At 39.2% G+C, this 15,889-nt stretch overlaps 1 protein-coding gene across 10 annotated transcripts in view; it reads right to left on the bottom strand.

The window, feature by feature from the left end:
- LOC306989739 (uncharacterized protein) overlaps positions 1 to 14,144 on the bottom strand; it is a 95,589-nt gene extending 81,445 nt beyond the window's left edge. For 8 of the 10 annotated variants that reach the window (XR_013795707.1, XM_079595688.1, XM_079595686.1 and 5 more), the window contains exons 1-5: positions 14,019 to 14,144; positions 12,618 to 12,741; positions 12,247 to 12,481; positions 4,029 to 4,175; positions 3,767 to 3,918 (exon numbers count right to left, since the gene is read on the bottom strand). The gene's annotated coding sequence lies outside the window, so the exon portion shown is untranslated. The remainder of the gene's footprint in view (positions 1 to 3,766; positions 3,919 to 4,028; positions 4,176 to 12,246; positions 12,482 to 12,617; positions 12,742 to 14,018) is intronic. The other 2 variants (XM_079595690.1, XM_079595692.1) reach the window with 2 other exon arrangements.
- Between the last annotated feature and the right edge of the window lie 1,745 nt (positions 14,145 to 15,889).

The following is a 15,889-nucleotide window of genomic DNA, read 5'->3' on the forward strand; positions in this document are numbered from 1 at the left end:
AAGGCCAAACGCCCTGGGTAAACATATCAAAATCTGCGTTTAATAGACTCATTTGTCGTTGTCATGAAACAGACCGTTTCTTTTAAGATCTGATTAAGAGGTATTTTATGAACAGCTGTCACTCTGACTGGAAATATGTTGTTTACAGAGCGATTTCTTTTCAAGTGCCAGTCGGGAAATAAAATTGGCCAATTTAGGAGCATGCGACTGTCCCATTTAACACTTGAAATATTAACACATCTGTTCTGAAGGAAAACAGCAGCACCTCTAGACTACATATTGCTCTGAACTCTCAAAGAAATTTGCCGCTTTTTTGGAAATATTAATGAAGATTTCCACCCAATGCCCAGAAAAACAAGGTAACAGCAGTCTCAAAGAGAGCCAGGGAGCTGGACAAAAACTTTCAAAAGGCGTCTGGGAGCTACTTCTGGCGTACAGAGGTTTCTTTTTGTTCTACAGGTCCATCAATCTCATTTTATTTATATTTATTTATTAGTATTATGGAACTTCCATTTTATCCTTCAGGAATTAACTGGATAAAAAAAAAAACATTCTGTATTCGACAGGTACAGTAGCTGATAAATATATATATATATATTAGAATCCTAGGTGACATTTGGTGCCGTGACCCGGATGGGAGTGAGGTTTGGGTTGAGTGTAACGGACGTACTGTAGGCCAGTAAGAGCTATGCGTGTAAACTTGTGAACACTATGACACCGTATCAGCCTATTGAAACACGAAACACTGTCAGATACTCCATCAAAAATACATGCTGATAAATGGCTCGTCTTTGTGATAGGGACAGTAAGGAAGCGCAGCACGAGACTAGTGGGACCATCTTGTTTCTTGGTGGCCCGCAACAAACGCCTCTAAATAAGTAATAAACGAGTTTGTCCATTCAGTAAGTTTATAAATTAATGAAAAGCTCAGTGTTTACCCTGTCCTCATTATAAAGGGCAGAACCTAAAAACACTACAACACAGAGCACACACACACACACACACACACAGAGAGAGAGAGAGAGAGAGAAGAAACCGCACATTAAAACACACACGCACACTTAAAAATGCACACTCACACACACTTGAACAACACAGCTCAGTCAAGCAAAGCAAGTGATGATGAACGTTATAAATAATTAACGCCGTCCGAGTGCCAAAGTGCCATGCTAAGAGATGACATGCAAACATACGGGGGGCAAAGTCAGCGGCTTGAGCGGGAATTATTCATGACCCCAGCACACCATGCGGGCCGCCAGATCAAGAAGCACCCGCAGTGATGGACAGGGTGCCACCTAAATAGCGCGCTTGTTTGCCATCCCGGTCAACATCACAAAAGACCACACTCACTGAAGAGCTGAAGAGCGGTTTGGAAATGCAGTCTGCTCTGGATTTATTAGCTTCTGTGTGCTGACACATTCTGCCAGGGTGCTGCTGGATAAATCAAGCTGTGCTCAGGAAGGTTGTATGTGGTTAAAATGGAAATTGTGGAGAGTACATAAATTCTGCTCGGGCATGAAGAGGCCAAAGGGCAGCAATTAACCTTTTTAGAGAAGGTGAAACAGACCAGTGGAAAATGTCTGAGAGTGAATGAAATAGAGTAGGAAAGAAAGAGAACAATGTCTAATGAGCCCAATAGGAATCAGGATGTCCAACAATCTATATTTACTTGCCACCCTACTCTTATCACAGCATGAGTTTCCTACTCCTGTTCCATCACACAAAAAAGAAAATAGAAACCTTTCAAATGACTATAATGGCATGTCCTAACCAAAAAAAAAAAAAACCCCACAATGACCTAGTAATATTAAACCATAGGAAAAAACAAAAGAAATAATAGGAAGTAGCCAACAACAAAGTTGTTCTGAATTCTTCGATAAGCGTTGTAACGTTAGCATGGTGTATAGTACCGAGGGTTTAATAAACAAAGTGATTATCTATAAAATAACGCAGTCTGATTTATATTCATGCCGGCATGTAAATATATAGGCTCAATTATTGATTTCATTGTGCACTATACACAAATATACAATACATAAATTAATGATCAGCTATTTACAGGTAATGTACTGTACTGATATACAGTGTACTAAATTAATTTCATTGTTGATTGTATATACATTATATCTGAAGCCCAAATTATCCGTTTTCAAATGTTTGCATTTTCAGGTCACCAAAACGCAGTTGTCGTGTAAATAAACAGCCAACACATAAAAAGTTTTGCATTTCTTGTTGATAACGGTGTGAACAGCCACTAGATCATTGAAAAAAGTCTTCTGAGCAATCTCGCTCTTCTCTATAATGCGTCATGCAATAACTTCCTCATTTATTTTTTGTTTCTCCAGCCGTGACAAATGTGCTGCTATGAACTGCAGTCTATAAAACCCAGTTACAGCCTTAGAAATATGGAAGTTTGTTATTTCTCCACAGGAGTGGGTTTTCTCAAGGTCTCGCTGTATGATTAATGCATCTTAAACCGTGACGACAGTGTAAACAGGTTATATTACGTCTGAGCCAATGGTTGAGCCAGACAAGTTCACACAGACATTCCATGTTTGGCTTTAGAATGACATGAAATGTGCCATTGTTTTGCTTTAGGCACCTTCTCCTGAGACTTATACATAAGTTTTTATGAAATACTGAACTTATTTATGGAATTTATTATGGAATAAGGCCTGCAAATACAGACGAACTGGCTGGCAATTTGAAAAATCCAAGAAAGCCATCAATTACAAAGGCTGTATTTGCTCAGGTGACTAACCTCTTGGTAAACAGAGTCTATGTTGTTATAGCACTTAACTAATGCACTGTACTGTATATAAAATAGCATGTTAAGCTAATTTTTACAGGTCTGCTTCATCTGAGCCATTGCACACAGCACTGCATGATTAATTATGTGCACATGAAATCAAACAAAACAAACATTTACTGTAGCCCTTCTTTGGTTGAGGGTGATATGGGGAATATGATCCAGGTAAGTGTAGTGGCATCTATGTGTGTCTACTAGGGTCAGATAACAGAGTCCAGGTGGCAAACCAGGAGCACTCTGAGGACATGCTAGAGAGCTTTGTTTTGCATTGCTAATCCCTCGTTCATTTTCTCCCTTGTTGGCGTCACCTGATCCAAGGTGAGGTGAAAAGGGGGATCGGATCAACACAATGAAGCCCTTTTAATTAGCAGCAATGCTGGGATTCGCTCGAGAGAAGTCGATGAATGGCGAGCATTACCAACACAGGCTGTACAGTAATTGCTCTGTGCTTCACGTTTGCCGATATCATTTATGAAATTGGATTTGAGCCACCAGTATCGATTTCTACAGTGGACATGAAATCAAAACTGACTTTATTTACTTAAATGCACGTTCCCAGTGTACAATTTACCTGTGCATATTGTTCCAAGTTAATAATAGCAATATTTTCCTCAGCTTGCTTTGTAACGGACATCACAAAACAGAAAAAAGTAAAAATGTCAAGGGGGTGTAACTACATACTGATATTTATAATAAATAAAAAAATATAGTCTGGTAAAATGCAATAATATTAATTAATCTTAAACAATAATATTAAGCAATGTTGCAATGTCAGCAATGTTGGCTGGGTGTGTTTTTTCTCATGAAGAGAAATGTTTTGAATCAATTACTTTGACGTTTAGCACGAAGCAGGCACGCCGTCACTTCTAACCTCCAGGTTACAGAAAGCCTGTATTTGTTTAGGCCTCTCTCTAGCCCACATTACTGAAATACAGCTTCTCATAATGAGCAACACACCATGGCTTCTTTCAGCAGCGGAAGTCTGACACGCCCGCTGGGTCTTAGGCTCTCCATCTTCCAAGTTTAGCAGTCTGACCACACTTACATCCCAAATCCTGCCCCCAATACAGTACACCACAGCACACGGGACCACCATGATAAATGAGTCACTAGAGCAGAAACAAATTCCAACAAAGTACAAATGAGGCCCCTCTTGAGATTTAGAGGTGAGGTGAGCTTACCTATCATCACAAGGATACAGTAGTCTAGGGTGACTTACTCTTGGCATTAGGTCACCAGACAGACGCACAGGTTCTCACAGAAGAAACAGAGGTGAGAGGTCAAGTTTGTGTTTTGATGAAGCCCTCTCTCTGGACTTTCTCAGGCAGTGGTTCAGAATAGGAGTTTGACTTCGCCTCAGGGCCGTCTGGGGAACGGCAATCCAGGATGAAGGCCAAAGAGAGATTGATAAGAGAAACAGGGTTGTGTTAAGTCACTCAGCAAGTTGTTGGAGTAGATTTTAAAGATGAATAATGACAAAGAACGGGCAATACATCAACACATTTCTTAGTTTAAAAAAAAAAAAAGTTAAGCCAGCAATGTCAGTTGGACAAAAAACTAAAAGAAAAACTAAAAAAAACCTGGACCTTCCTTGGTTCTCGTGGAGCGATGACTATTTCAGCCGCTTCAATCACAGTTATATCTCTTCATGCCAGAGCAGGTTATATGGCCCATATTAAAAGATCTTTATTTCCTGGTTTCAAATGGTGTCCTCTCCAGTACACCATGAAAATCGAGTTTCAGGCCAAAAAAAAAAGCAGCAGCAGCAAGCCGTTAAAATCTCTACCCAGCCTCCACTGACATACAGACTTCCCTTTGAGGACTAACCAGGCAAAACGAGGGAGGATTGGCTCTTCCTAAGAGTTACGGAAACCCTGATCCCATTACTCGCCCCTTGAAGAATGCATCTGTGTGGCTCGGGCGCTTTTAACCTTTTGCTACTCCTGGCTCTGGATCACCAGGGCAGTCCAGACGCTTTTTAAAGAGTTGCTTTTTGTCAACCTGATGGGCCTTGCTCCTAAAGAGCATCTGTGATTCAAGGGGCTTCAATTGGGAAGTAGTATATCCTCATTTCAAGAGCACTTGCCTCTGGACACATGGAGCAATCTTCAAGCAGAAGAGCACTGGAAATGGTATAAGTGCTGTCAGTTTAAGTAACGCAAATATGTCAGAAATCATCAGATGTGGGAGGGAAGAGCAGAGGAAAAGATGCAGGGTTAATCAGTCATTGGCAGCTGTCTGTATTAGACAAGAAGACTGGCTTGTGGGAAAAGATGAGCTGAAATAGTCTTGAGTTACATAAAAGGTTGCATTTGGTTTCAGTGTACAAAGATTGTTTTACTTGCAAATGCGCTTGTATGCAAAATGAACAAGGTGAGGAAGAATGGAAAGTGGACACTCCCAGGCTGGTTTATGCTGGTTAGTGCTAGTTAAGAAGTCTGATAGAAACAGGATCTACAGCACAAAAAACAACAACATACGCTGGTCTTTTCAACAGGATTACTGATAGCACAGGTTGAGAAACGAGGTGCATTTATATCATTCTCTAAACCACAAACATACAGAACTCAAATGTGACTTCTTGGTAAGAACCAAACAAGACTACAACATTGAATCTTTCCCCGCTAGCCTTTTTGAAAAAAAGTTGCCAGTCACCACCAGCATTTTTATCATTTTCACAAAAGTGTCATGGCCCCCAGAATATTTTCTTGTATGAATATCTGAATATTATGCAATATATAAAAAGAAAGAACAAACCCTCTGCTTTTAAAACAACAACAAAAAATATTCTAGCTTCATGCACTCCTTTTTTTAATCAAAACTTGAATGTTGGTAAGTTTCATAAAAAAGCAACATTTTGAGCAAAAATCTGAGAAAATCGTGTTTTTGTCAAAGACTACCTCTGAATCGGATTTAGAAAGATGATCAAAACATATACATGGAGATCGACGCCAACACCCCCAAAGCTTGCAGAGTCCTATAGTTCATCCTTGGTTGACATTTCATTCAGGTAACATTGTTTTGATTCACATGCCGTTTAATGTTGATGGTCGCGTTATTTTACATATGCATCTGCTTACATATGATATCGCTTGTTTCTGCTTCTTTCCCTGTGTTTTGATCAGGAGATTCAGCAGTCTAACAGAAGATGCATAATAGCGCCCTCTACCGTATAACAGTGAAAACACGGAAAGCCGGAAATTTCCGTCAATGGAAAGAGTTAAGATAAATAGCTATTCCAGTTGTTGCGTCCAATTAAAGTCAAAGACCTGATGTGACGCTCTATTGTAAAAGTTAAAGCTATTAAAGCTTTGAAGCTGTGAACTAGCACCAAATTTGGACTTGCTCTTTATAATGTATCTTTATCCTCCTTTTGATGAGACAGGTGCAAGAGTGATGTGAATGCAAAATACATTCTTAAAACTATGTGCATATGCCAAAGTACTCGACAGATGCCAAGGAATGGATTCTTACTGCATGTGAACAACAGATGCTGGATGAGTGCTTCCATGAGGTGTGTGTGTTTTCAGATAGCCACTAAATGATTAACAGGTGTGGAGCTAAACTGTACAAAAAAGGAATAAATGACTTGGAAGCCATAAGTGACAAGAGAGAATTTTACAAATGAAAATGGAAAATGTGACAATTTTAAAGAGCAGTGTGCATCATTGTCCACTATACTATTTGGTGCTGCAAATTATAAAATATCAAGTTTCCCAAAGTTTAGGGGGGAAAGATGTCTAGCCATGGTTTAATGTGTTAAATTTGGTCTGTTTTTCCATCAGTACAGAGATAAAGACGTGTGGTTCTGCCTCACAGATACCATTCAGTCCCCTAGTGCACAACAAAAAAAAATCCCCTGTTAATCCCCTGTTGTTCTGGGATTTTCCAGTCCTGAAATATAAGTCCAATTCATCATTTCAGCAGGTGAGCGTGACCAATTCCTGACCAATGCCTGGAGAGCTTTCATGGATCACAGACAGGATTTAGTGAACTGTCAGTTTATGGATTGCCACACAAAATGGTTAATGCGTCACAAAGTTATAGTTTTTTTAGATTAAAAATTTATTAAGTTGTCCAGATAGCAAATAAAGAGCTGTATATCAGTAGCAAACCGCAAAATGCATCTTTTTAAAATATAGCTCCAAATTTAATGACTTCCAGGAAAACAGAGGGCAGAAAACAGTGTTGCCAGACGTACGATAATTATCGTATTTGTACGATAATTTTGACCTCTGTACGATGTACGATCAATAATGAAAAAAATCCCATAATGTACGATAATTTCAGAATTGCCCGCAAATTAGTTAAAAAATCTCCCGGAATCTAGATCGAGCAAGCAAGAGCGCGCATGTGTAGCGCGTGCACAGCAGAGAAAGGAGACCTTGCGTGTGTGTGCTAGACTAGTGTCATTACTGTATATGGCTAGTGTGCGTGTGTGCCTCACGAAGCGCATGTAAGGACCAATTTTTTGTTAGAGTCTATGGTAAGGACCCAACCAAGCAAATTATTCAGACCCCCCCCCCCCCTGTTGGAGAATTCTGCGCATGTTTTCATCGTGTACGATAATTTTCTTCCAAATACGATAATTTTGAGCTTCTGGTACGATACTTGGACATTTCCAATCTGGCAACACTGGCAGAAAATCACGGAACATTATATTCAGAGACGCACACATTCTCGTAATGCTGTGGTAACGTACAGAAACCCGTCGTAAATTTGTCTCTATAGTTCATGCTCTTGGGGTTCCAGGGCTCAGAACATTTCATGCAGTTCTAGATTGTTAATTTTAATACAGGGAGGTAAAAGTCTAAGGGTAAAGTGTGGAACACTATCAAATCTTGGTCAACGAAGCATCAGAATTGAATTTTTAAGGAGGCCATTTAACTCCAAAGCCCCGGTTGTCTTACAGACAAGCTTGTACAAAACGGCTGCAAACATAAGAGTAAATGTACCAAAATCTGTTAAACCTATAACTTGCAGCTCCGATTAAAAAATATACAATGAGTTCCAAAGGAATTTTTCAGTTGTATCACTTTCAATTTACCAGTGGTACAGAAAATCAGAGCCGTCATGACGTCGTCTGAGTGCCAATGTTGTGATACATTTCAATCCTTGTATTCTCAGCTCGTAAATTGCAAAGTGTTGACTGGTTTACTGGTAAGGTTTCTGTGGTGACAAGTTCCTAGGTGACGGTTTGGTGCTCTTGGGGTATACAGTGTGTTTTATGAATGACCGTGGCTGTTGAGAGTTGATCCAGTGGCTTAGAAAAAGGTTCAGCGCACACTAACAGCACAGCTTGGGAACAGCTGTAGAAACATTTTCTCAGCCTGTTTTTTCAGCCAATGATTCAAAGAGTTATTAGCAGCTCCACGAAGAACCTTCAACAGGCATGGTGGAATGGATTCCTCTGACGGAGACAAAAAGAAATATTTGGAACATAAAGAATATGACTCACAGTAAGGAGAACGTATCCAGTCTGCACCAGGAGTTCGGTCTGTCTTCAGATCTCCCCTCCAAAACCATTCCCCAGTCTCATCATAATGGATTTATGATCGATAATCTCATCAATCTGCTATATATCAATTGCAGTCATGTCTTTATTCGAAATGTCTAAGATGCCACGTCGGCTGAAAGACACTGTCAGATATACTCAGGACATACTGTTAAAAGAATGCAGATGTTTCTGGTGGGAGCGTTTGTTTAAGTTAGGCGAATGTACACCTCACATAGACAAATGAAGAAGAAAAAAACTCACTGGTTTGACTTTTAGCAGACAACTTACAGTTATTTGCTACAAGCTTTGTAGCCAATACCACAGATGGTATAGGAGGAGACAGACCATTTGCAGAAACAAGAATGAGTTGGGGTGTAATGGTACATGTATTTGTACCGCAAGTTTTCAAATATCCGGTTGCAGCAGTATTTACTTTTTTCTATTTAAAGAGAGAGCCATAGTTTTAGTAAGTCACTGCTTAAGAAAAAACTATGCAATTTTATGCTTTTTCATGTGTCATTTTATGTTTTTTACTCTTTTTTCCTTTGTATGTACCTAACTCTAAGTACAAATAAAAATAAATAAAAAAAATCACAATGCTCAAGGAATGCAGGAATGAAAGTCCCCATTTATTTATTTTCTACAACTAATCTGGACTATTTAACACATTTAAAAAAAAATGCTGCATCCACATGCTTGTATTTTATGAATAATCTGAAGACCTCCGATGCTAAAGCCTCTAAAAGCCAGCTCTGTCAAAAATGAGATAATAATATTGAGTGAATGCTCACCGCACATACAGTAGTAGACGTTCATCAAACACTTTCACTTCAAACTCACTAAATCCCAGTGTCAGCCCATTCAGAAATGCAGATACTTGGGTAGATACATAGGAGCCTGAATTTTAATATTAATATTAACTACTAATATTAAACAAACTTTAGACGGACTTAGAGGCTATTATATTATATATTATAGTATAAATTATTGAAAATGTAAATTATTGTAAATATTTTTTTCATCCCTAATTCTTTTTGCAAGCAACATACCATTTACATTCTCTATTGTATGCTTTCTGATGCACATATTAGCAAAATGCCATTTATCACTGACTGGCGACTGGCTCAAAAATGCAGTGTGCCCATGAGCCAGAATTGTGGTGCTAACAGATATAGCTCTCTCAAGGTCTCTATCCATATGAAAAAGCCATGCATCCTCACAATTACGGTACACATGCACTCTCTTTCTCTGCTTCTGGAAGCCACAGCCGTGATTTATTTTTGCCAGCGCTCAACTCCTCAGCAGCAACGCTACAACAGATGTGTTAATGCTGATGCTTTCTCTCGTTCTCAGTCGTTCTTGTTTTTTCATTCCTCTTTCGTCAGAGACTGAAACAAACCCCTCTAGAACAATCCAAACGACAGGGGGTCTGTGTGCAAATATGATAAGAGCAAACAGAGATTGCCAAACAACAAACAAAGACAGAGCGAGACAGAAAGAGACATTTAGAAAGAGAAGGAAAACAAAAGCGTGGAAATGGAGTTAAATGAAAAGGCGGATTAAGGGACTAAGAGAGAAGAGGACGAATATTGCAACGGAGAAAAGGCCAAGCAGCAGCAGAAGTGATGGATGAATGAGTCGGGTTGTGGATGAGTGGAAAGAGGTCTGGATGTGGGATGGCACGGGAGCGAGTAGCGGATTTCCGAGCAGGTTGTGGGGCTGGTCCTGGCAGCCGAATACAAGCCGTTTGTTAACAGCGGAGCATTAACAACCTCCACGGTCTGCGCCAAAATACATGAACGAGCTTTAATCAAACCGTGCCTGCATGTGTTACAGCTGTGGGAGCTCTCCAGAAGAGGAGGAAGTGGGGAGCCGGGCGCAGGTTTGGGCCCGGCCAGTTGTGGTTCCTGGGATGCAGAGGTGGGAAGCTGCGAAAACAATTTGGGCATCTGTGTGCGAAGCATATGTGGAGGAAATGGGAGAACATGCAGATTTTTTGAAGCGTGGGGAGAGATGGAGAGAACATGAAGAACAAACACAGGCCTGGGATGGATTTTTGGCTGGTACGGAGCGGATAGCTAATGTTAGTAAAGTCGTGACATATTGGGGGGAATTTTAGAGAGATTATCTGATCAACTGTGTAATGCCAGAAAATAGTCAACATATTTTTGTTTCAAGGTACACTAAGTTGCATTTCTCACCTGATTTTTAGTTAAAAAAATATTAACCAGTATTGAGCCAGTAAAAGAAGTGCAAATACAAAATTATAAGAAGTTATTAAGATTGATGTGGTTTGGAATTGGTCAAATGTACTTGGGGAAAAAATATGATCAGAATATCAACTTGCATAATAATGCACGCACTGTAAACCATCTCTTACTAGACAATGAATACTTTTCGGAGCTTGGAAAGGAAAGGAAACTTTCAGTTAAAAATGTATTATCAAATCAAATAAATGTTTTTAAAAATGTGTTCTTGCCTTACCTTTGTAAGTCAATACGGTAAGCCTAATATAAATAGATAGATTGATAGTATATTTTATATTCGGTTTCATATTCCTTGGTAAACTAGTTTCAGCACAGAAAATGAATGCAGTTTCAAAACACTAATCTTAGTCCAATATAGGATCAGGGATGCATGATGAGAAAACTAGACTGATGAAAAGAAAAATCGAGTTGCTTCAGTAACTTCCTGGTTGTACCCACAAAACTGAATGTAATGACTAAACTCTGAGTGACACCACTGCATTACTCTGTCACCTCCCACAGTGGTGCAGTGATATAAAAAGAATTCCTGCGATGGTTTCAATCATCGATTAATGAGGCCTGTCTGCCGGCTACATCTGTGTCTGCTGGCCTGTTTGCTGAATCATACCGGTTCCTGTTTATAGTGACTTGTCTAAATAAACCAGGCAGTGTAGCTAATGAAATCACTGCTCTTCTGCTCCAGTGGGAACAAGCCTTTGTGGCATCAGCACAGCTGTTCCCAACACACTACAGCTATCTCCGCGCTACACCTGTTAGTTTAACCTGGATAAAAGTTTCTGGGGCAGAGAGAGTTTGGTTATCTTGTAAGAGGCCCAAAATGGTCTCACAAAGTAAACATGGGGACTCTGGTTGATTCAAAGTTTGGAAATGTTCAGCATGAGAACATTATTAGAAAAGTAAACGTTACTATAAATTCTTTGAAAATACATTTGAAAAGTGAATCTATATGAGCGATTCGGTTTATTTAAAAGGGGACATGCTGCACCTCTCAGCATTGAAGGATATGCATTTTAACCAAACAAAAATCTGTTTGAATTATAGGTTGTGCATCTCTAACTTTATGAAATGCATACTTGGCATCTGCTCACCATGGCAGTCTCACACATGAAAAACAAAAAGTCATTGTGACTCTTTTTACAGAGGAGATGAGCAGTGAGTACTCCTCAAGCACTTTATGTCCAGGGTTAAGATTGGTATTGTGGTCGCTCACAGAGTGAATTTAATTCACATAAATATAAAGAAACCAAAAGAACTCAACAGACGGCTCTGAAAGGTGTCATGGCACCCGCTACAGAGGAAAATTAGACTCAAAGAAAAAATTAATACAAAAGCAGAAATAAGGGTGAAATTAAATTACCGCATTTACCGCAGGCAGGAAAAAACAGCAAATAAGAAAGACATCAAGAGGACACGAGAGAAAAGTGTGTCCGGAGCTGCCTGCCTTCAGCTATTTCAACAACACTGTTCTCTGGTTCTCAACACAGGACGATGAGCGTTATGCTATACCACCAAACCAATGCAGCTTCTTACAATTAGGTTGATCAGGGTCACTCAAATGCTCACACTGATCCAGATCAGGTTATAATACTGGCCCAGACCAGACTTCTTTACCAAACAATGCACTTACTTTGACCAGCAGGGAAATCAGGTCAGTGACTGGTCAAACCAGTTACCTTCAGGAGCTCCTTAAGGGAGTGCGCAGGTTTGGTGTTCAGAGGAACACGTTTTCCATTTCCGACAAGCTGTTTTGTGAATGACCGCAACATCTTTCTTCTTCTCGCTATCTCTTCCCCTCTCCCTATCCGTCTCTCATCCCCCAACTGTTCCTTCTCTCCCAGCGAGGGGAATCTGCTCCAAGTCTTTGGCTCATGAAGAAAGGGAAGCCCCTCGGTTTAATTGGCAAGCTCCCTGTGAAGCAGATCTTTTTCACTACAAGCTTTCACAACAAGCTGTTAGACAGATTTCATCCATTATAGAGACCGCAAAACAGCAAGGCCAGACGAGGAGCAGGGCATGAGGGGACGTATCTCACAAAAACACTGACCGTAAATTTTGACGCCAAGAGGTTTTCCCATCGACGTTCGGGAACGGCTGTTCTTTAGAGGTTATCGCTGAACGTTACAGTGCAGACCCCAAGGCCCAAGACAGTTGGTATGACAGGGTGTTTTCTGATGGAAAAATTAGAAAATAAGGGTAAATGGAAACATTCAGGGGTTCAAGGTGCTGGCGAAGTGCTGGCTAGCCTCTACTTCACATTATACGGTTTCCTTTGTGGTGGCGGGACTGTCACTCTTAGTGATTGAAAGGTCTAATACGGTGCTCCCAATGCAAACAGTAATAGCAGTCCATGTTCCCATGAGCTTTAAAATAAAGAATGATTTCATTCTCTTCTTTAAATATGATAATAATAATACACAGAGCAGGATAATAATCTTTAGCCTTCGTTTACCCTTGATATAGTGTCACACTAATATAAACACAGTTCACAATTGTGTTCGACTGTATTTAGCAAAACAAACCTCAAATATCTACTCAATCAAATTAGGAAATCAAAACATGTTGACAGTGTCTTAAGAGTGTGCCAAAGTTATTATGCAAAAGTGTAAATCGTCAATTGCACAGAAGCTTGCACACTACATTTTAAAAGGCATAATTAAGCATGAATATGACTAAAGGAAACATCTAGTTATTAAACAAATTAAGCCACCTAATATGATTCATATTATTTTGGCTTCTCTACCAAATATTTTTAAAACAAAAAATCATATCCCCAGACACATACGGAGCATTCTTGAATTTCAACCTACATATAAAGTATAATTTTTAGGGATACAGCTATATAAACATTTAGAAATGTTTTATTATGTTTATGCTAAATGGCTGACATTATAATTCTAGTCTAAATTGAACAACATTATAATGTACATTACAAAATGAAAAGGGGGTTTTCATCTTAAAAATTTGCTAAAGATAAAATTTATCAGTGTTAGTTATTAGTAAAATAAAAAAAGTTATTAGTAAAAATGTTAGTGTTTTAAAGATTAACTGAGCATGAAATGACAGATGGTAGGTAAATGAAAAATCGAATAAATTTACATGCAAGTCTGCTGATAAATACTATTTGACCAATAACAATATAAAAATGCATATATAGAGAACCACAACATCCCTCATAAACACACTGTTTCCATAAAAAACGTCCTGGAGCGGTGGACTTACAGAAATGTTTTTTAACAGACAGTTGGAGACTTTCAGGTTCATTACCTGAACAAAGAGCCAATGTTCTTGTGTCAATAACACTGAAAGCTCTATTGATTTGTAAAGCAGGGAGCAGGTTTCACAGATACGGTGCTTATAGTTTTAGGAGGCTTTTCTAAGAACTGTCCAGCAAATCTGATGAGTTGTAAGTGCTCTTCACTGAGCAGTAAATGGTTGCTTCCATTACCTGTAAAAAAAAGTGTTCCTGCTGGGAGCTGAAGTGGAAACGGTCTCTGTTTTGGAAACTTCACAGTGGTAGAATCCATTGTTCCATTAAAGCAACCCCATGTGACTCCATATAACCTGCAAACACCTGCATACAAAAAACATACACGCATTCTTTACATACAGGACAGTTGCCATAATGACCCAGATTTTTCATGTTTGGATGTTTATCTTTGAATTTTGATAGAAAAATACTGAGAAATGTTTCAATATATATTTTGTGCTTCCCAGAAGAAATAAATCTCAAGACATGAGGATGACAACATAACGACAGGATGTTCAGTGTTAGGAGAACTATCCCTTTAAACTCATTACTTCCTGGAAATAATGATAAACCAGAAGAAACAATTGAAAATAATGTCTCTCATTTTTGTAGACTCGCAGAATAACTGGAAAAAATTCACATATTTCGTATTTTTTCTTTTGTTGTTGATGCATGACTGAATAAAGTGTTTTGCAGTCTGCTAAATTGAAATTGCAGTTGTTCGTCTAGCCTCTCTGTCTTTAGCCAAATGCTGTGGTTTGTTTATGAGACAGGGGGAGGAATGGAGGGACACAGGAAGACATGGAGATTTGGAATCGTTTGGATGATGAGACTCTCAATCTCAGACTCTGAGCAGAGCTTGAAAGCACACCATTCCCATGCACAGCAGGATCCATGTTCTGCGGTTGCGACAGGAAAAGTGTACAGTCTAAAAGCGCATAGTCTAGGAAAGTCAGACATTTACATTTTGGCATAAAGTTTGGTTCGGATCTTATTCCATCCAAGATACGGCAAATTAGGAAAGAAGGGGCCATCTAACAGACATATTAATCAACTGACTAATCTTCAACCCAGTTTGCCTTTTTATCTGAATGTGTATAATATACTAATTGATGCACAAGGATATCTTGTTTACTTGCTGCTCTCTCGAGTATAACTCTGAATTTTTCAAAGATTTAATGTCATGAGCCTTGCAAACTTTGTCAATGCTAGCAACAAGTTCCTCCTCAGAAGCGCTCATTGTAGCAGCCTAACCACAACTTTGCGTTCTGGGAAAATAAAACAACACAACAACATTTATCCACCCTAACCCGATATCTGGAAAGAAGCCAGTCAATAAAGTTTGAGCTAATGATATACAGCAGATAGTCAGTGAACCGGCACGTCTAATACCATGACTACACCGAAAGCAACCAATTGAGCACCACATTCTCACAGTGTTCACTAACACATAATAGCTGTGTCCTAAATCACCCCCTATACCCTTATAGACCACTATTTGAGGGGACCGCCATTTGTAGTGGTGTCCAAAACCTTTCTTCCTTTGATTTCTACTCCAAGAAACTACTGTCCATTCATTTGCATTTGGAGTGGCATTCTGCAACTTTTCTTCTACTATTCTTCTAATGGCACACTTCCTCTTCTTCTATGTGATCGCTGAAATATCACTAGATTATTGGTCCAGATCCAGAATAGCCTTGTTCTTCTGTAAGGTATCACTTATCTTGTGTGACATTATTGCTACTGAAACCAGATATCAAAAAGTATCAAGTTGAGCTCAACAGTCAAAGTTCCCAAAAGTTCTAAACAGTTCTAGGAAGTGCTTTTTACTTATAAGCAGTAACATATGTTTGTTCCAATTTTTGATCTGGGGTGACCTTTTTTTAACTTTTTAACTAGGAATTAGGGATACATATACACACACATATATATATAGAAAGCTAATGCTTCATACACCAACACAGGAAGCCCCACAATGAGGCTTGATTTAGTTAAGACTATAAGAGCGATTATGAAAATGCCTCACAATAATAGAGGTCTTTGGCATCTAACTAATAGGTATCTACAAC

The sequence above is a fragment of the Phoxinus phoxinus genome (assembly GCF_949152265.1).
Source record: "Phoxinus phoxinus genome assembly, chromosome: 21".
Lineage (NCBI taxonomy): Eukaryota > Metazoa > Chordata > Actinopteri > Cypriniformes > Leuciscidae > Phoxinus > Phoxinus phoxinus.